A 5,525-nucleotide genomic window follows, 5' to 3' on the forward strand; every position below is an offset into this window, starting at 1 on the left:
TTAGTGTGTACATAAAAAAATTTGTGCATAATGCAGTATATATCCATACTTACGATGCATATCAGGTTATGCATCTATTTTCTCGATGAATAATGCATTATGCATCCATTTTCACGACTGCATAACATGTTATGTATATATTATTGTAGGTGCATGACAAGTTATGCAGTCTTTATTTTTGTTGGTTTCAATAATAACAAAAATGTTGATGCATAATCTGTTATGCAAACATTTTTCGGACTGCATAAGAAGCTATGCAACAACTTTTCAAGATGCATAACAGGTTATGCATCTATTTTCATAACTGCATAACCTATTATGCATTCATTTCCATAACTACATAACTGGTTATGCATCCACTACGAAGAGAAAGTGAATAACGACAAAATCTAGGTAAACATCAACAAAACCCGAAATGAAACTTGCACAAAGCACGCTCTACATATTGGCTGTTGATATCGGTGATGTGGTTTGAAACCATGGATGATAATATCGCCTGTAATGGTCTTGTATTCCCAATTGCACCCTGCAATGATAAATAACTGTATATATTAGTCGCAGTGGGGTTGAGTCTTCTCAAGGAAATTACATCCGGTTATGCAGCATCAAAGAACAAAACCTCATCGATACTTCCATGCTCTTTCCAGTATCGAGCACGAGTCCTTCTCCTTCCAACATCATCACCAGCCAAGCCTGACGACCATGAAGTAGAAGATGCCACCAGCCTCCATCGAAAACCCAAGAAATAACGCCACCAGCCGCAACCCATTACAGTAGCTTCCTCTATCTAACAAAGGCGTCAGTCGAATCTTCCCAACTCCAGCTGACATACGGGCCTAAGTCTCCTTGTTGCTGCTCCATTTATCAATCGATAATTGAGAGAGTTCACAATACTGACTCTACCCCAAAGATGCTGCCGAAACCGAGTATAAAGTGGAGATGATGCTAAAATATTCTTTTAGCTGTTTTACAGCTCCGAAGCTTCCCCCATCACCGAGATAGTTAACAACATCCACCATTACTTCCTCCGCTCGAGCTACTGCAATATGAGAAACTCTATCATCACAGCTTCATCTTCTCACCATTTGACTTCAGCTCCTTCCCAGGCAACCACAAATTTATGTCGGTCATCTTACTTCTCAGTCACCTACGACAGAAATCCAACTTCTTCGCTGACCAAATCCAACACAGCTTCACTTCTTTCTTGTTCGGTATCCCAGCTGAGCATCACGTCCTAACTGGATGGATGAAAACAGTCCCGTATAAAGCTAGCCAACAAAAGAACCACCAATCGCAGATAATTCCATTATTTTCAAACACAGGCCACACCACCGATTTCCATTTTATGTCCTTCTAATCACCTTCCTTCACCATCACTGATACAAGTATACAACCAATCTTCACTTTTGCTTCCCTGGTCTCCAAACTCTCTTCACCTTATTGATTCGGTGAATCAACTTCTCAACTCAGAACTCCACTTAACTCATTATTGTTGTGGTAGTAATAGAACTTGCCGTATACCCATTCGTAATCAATAATTCAGACATCATCATGAAGATTAGAAGCACAATTGACAACCCATTTAATCGAGACCATTCATTCGGCCAAACCCCATTCAATCCACATCCAAAAAAATCCCCAAATCTGTTGATATTGTTGATGCTTGTAGAAGAAGTGAATTCAAAGAGGCCAGAGAAAGAAATTTCCGCAGCCACGAACATCTCCTCACTATTGAAATTTCCGCAGCCAGAGAAAGAATAAATTCACGAGAGAAGTTGGAACCCTAGTTGGAAACAGCTGCTGGAAAAAATAACTATTAGGTTATGATAAAGGAGCAAGATGAAGAGGAAGAAGAAGAAAGGAAGAGACTTTATTACGAAGAAAATCAGATCTTTTCTTTTGTTTTCGCCTTTATCTCTTGAAACTCATAATTTTGGAAAATATGGTTTTGCGAATAATTTTCACCCAAATATGGGGGCGCGCCTGAAGATTTCCGACCGTGGGTTTCACAGTGGGAAAGATCCGAAGAATGGGTCTCCTTGTAGTTTTCGCTCTCAATTACTGAGTCACCTCATCCGATTGTTGTTTCCTGGCCCAATACCACCCACTTCCTTGAGCCCATAATTAAGAGCCCAACAGGTCCATCACTTGATATGCCTGTCAGTTATGCGGAATTGACAAGCCAACTCGCCATGTTCTTGCTTTACCAGGATCACGGCTAACTCAATTCTCCAGCCATGTTGGCGCTACATCCCCATTCGAACACATCCCAATAGACCATCCAAATGTGACTACAATTCTGTCAAAGCAACACTCATTGCAGCTTAACCTGCAATCTTCTCCTCGATCCATTCTCCACATCAATCAAACACCACTGCCTGCAACTCCATATCCGCCATCTCTTCTCAGCTTCTGGCAGATTCAACAGTACCAACCTCATTCTCAACTGATTCCTGAAACTCAACCCAGCTCCCTTCTTATCTGCATCAATTCTCATCTGTCATAGCAGCAGCATCACCTAACCACCTGCAATATCTTAGCCTGCTTCAACCCACTGTAACTCAGCTCCACATTCCCTGTAACCACCAATCAGTTCAGTGTCCACTGCACTTAATACCAACACAAAACTTCATTCAAACCATTAACGACAGCACCAGCTTCCAGTCACCAACAACAACAACACATTCTATGGGCCTAAGTATCAGCTCTGCCATCTTCTATTGCTTCACAGATTCCACCAATTCCTCAGCACTTGCACTTGATTCACAAAACTAACACCACCAGACTCATTGCCACAGACCCATTGTAACACAACACCACTGACTGCAGCTCAAGTCATCTCTCTTTGCGGCAATAGAAACAGCAAAACTAAACCCCTATAACCAACATCTCATTCGACGGCAGCCACCAGAACCTCCAACTTCATCTCAGGTTCAAATGCAGCTGCAATACATTGAGCATCACTACCTGCTTCAAATCTCAGCAGCAAGAACACCTCAACAACTTTTTAGCTAAACTTCAAACCGTCTCAGCTGCACCAATTCAACAGCTGCAATTCCATTTCTACAGCTCAGCCTTTTACTCTCTCTTTGTAACATAAACCTGCAACCTGAGCATTCAACCACTGCAACTGCACAATCCTTCCATTTATCATGCCACAACCATCAGTAGCTTCTCATCATAACCAGTCCATTACAGTAGCTTGACACCTCCACCAAAATATGTTTCATGTCCTTAACTCCTTCTCATCTCCTTGTCTTGATCCACTACCAACTTCTCCAATCAGAGCCACTACCACCTGTAATTTGTACTTGTCCTAGACATTCATCTAATTCAGCACTTGAGCAACATCAACTCCACCTGACCCATGAAAATCACCCAGCTTCTACCATCATTCTCAATTCAACCAAATTCCATTTGCATCTCAATTATAGCTCAAACCCATAACGGTGTGCCTTTCTTGGCTTCAATTCTCTCTTCTAAACCTTCCCATTCATCTTCAATTAACAGCCAACAACAAACTCCATTCTCTGCATCTTCAGTTCTTCCTTGCACCGGCAGCAAACATCAAACACAGAAAAACCTTCTTGAATTCATCACCATTGGCCTTCAATTCCGGCTCGCAATCATTGATTTCTGATAAGAGCAGTGACCAACTTCCCTGAGTTCATCCTTGACAGCACCATGACCTTCAATAGACACCAATAACTCATCTTCTCCTAAATCTCCACTTTCTCAAATCGATAGCAGAGGTTTCATCTCTTCCTTGAGCTTCACAGAACCCCAAATCCAACTCCATTTCTTTGAGTCATTAGTATTTATCACAAACCTAACTCAGATTCAATCTCAGATTTCATTTCCTCCATTTTTGTCAAAACCCATCTTCTGGTTCTTAAATTCAAAGCAAGAGCACTTCAATTCTCGACTAAAACCTCAATCTAACAGATCACCATCTGTAATTCCTTCTTTACCTACAAATTCTTCTCCAATCTCTCGGTTTTCATGGCTGCTGCGCAGCTATTCTCTTTTCTTCTCAATTTCTGGTTCAGGTGCAAATAATGATTGAGAGAAACGTTTTCCCTTAAAGCTAGGGTTAGGTAATGAGTGAAGTTTATATTGGCACCCCGCTGTGGTGGTTAAGGGCTAACCAGCTTCTCAGTTCTATCAGCTCTAGGAGACCGACAGCTTAATTTCATGCATAACTCCTCTTGCGCAACCTAGCATGTTCCAAATATCGCTTGTGAATTTACCTTGTTGCCTTTTTGCTCCAAATGAGTAATTTCTCCTTCTTTTGCTTCAAACGACTCCATTGCACCTAATAAACTCAAAATCAAACATAAGAGACACAATTCATAAAGACAATAGCAAAGAAAGTATAAATACTAGATATAGAATTAGGTGGTTTGGACACCTATCACCGACCTTGGGCTGCCCATATCCAAACGTTGGGTGACGTAGCGAAATTATTTGGTCTTATCACCAAACGTGTCGAAGAGAGAACTCATTTCTCTTCTTTTTTTCTCTTTCTTCTTCTTTCTTATTTTCTCTTCTTTCTCTTTGTTCTTCACCTGTTGGTGAATTGAGTATTTGAAATAGAGAGATTTTGAGATCGAGAGAGGTAGGGTTTGATTGAGTAGTATTTACTGTTCGTGGTGTTGATTTTGAATTAGCTCTGAGGGAGAAGAAGATGATGTTGTGAATTGCAAAAGAGGAGATTATGAGTTGAAGTTAGGATATTTGAGTCTGAGATGAAGAATTCAAGAGGATTGAAGAATCAGCTAAGAACCCTAGTGATTATTTATGAAGGTGGTGTTGATTTGAATATCGATTCAGAATCCAGGAGAAAGGGTAAGTGAATTTAGGGTTTCGTAATTTAGTATTTTTGTTTGAAATCGTTTTAAATTAATTATAGTGATGGGTTTCATGTTAATTGTAGTATAGATAGGTTTATGGAGTTTAATTTTAGTTTCTTAGTTGATCAAATCTAAAATTAGAGTTCTTGCATGTTAGTTTGTCTGAGTCGGAGATTTCAGATGAAAGGGATGAATTGGATAGAGATGAGTGAAGATGAGAATTGTAGAACGAAAAAGATGGAGTTATGGGTTTGTAGTGGAGATGAAGATGATGGTTATGAAATGGTTCTGGTGATATGCAGTAGTAGTTGAAATGGATATTGAATCATGGGTAGTGATGATGTTGAATGAGTATCGTGAGATGGTGTTGTTAGTGATGCATACATGAAGATATTGATACTGAAATGTTTTAGGATTCATTTCTTGGTTGGATGAAGTTGTATTACAGATGGTGATGAAGATGATTATAATTGGTGGTGTTGGTGGTATTAATGAGGTGAACTTTGTTGCAAGTGTTAGTACTGAATGGACTGGATTGCTAGCAGTGATGTAGATATTCTGTTTTGCAATGGATGATGATTCTGCTATGGTGAAGACTTAGGTATATAGATACTGTGGCGGTGACTTGGTGGTGATGAACATTTTTAGTTACTTGTATTGGAAATGTTATTG

General features: G+C 40.0%; 1 long non-coding RNA gene across 1 annotated transcript; it reads right to left on the minus strand.

Moving 5' to 3' along the window:
• Positions 1 to 312: 312 nt before the first annotated feature.
• Positions 313 to 4,177, minus strand: LOC113309395. Its single transcript, XR_003340562.1, has 2 exons — positions 620 to 4,177; positions 313 to 526 (listed from the first exon to the last, which is right to left on the minus strand). It is a non-coding gene; the product is annotated as an uncharacterized LOC113309395 (long non-coding RNA).
• Between the last annotated feature and the right edge of the window lie 1,348 nt (positions 4,178 to 5,525).

Source organism: Papaver somniferum, chromosome 9, assembly GCF_003573695.1.
Source record: "Papaver somniferum cultivar HN1 chromosome 9, ASM357369v1, whole genome shotgun sequence".
NCBI lineage: Eukaryota > Viridiplantae > Streptophyta > Magnoliopsida > Ranunculales > Papaveraceae > Papaver > Papaver somniferum.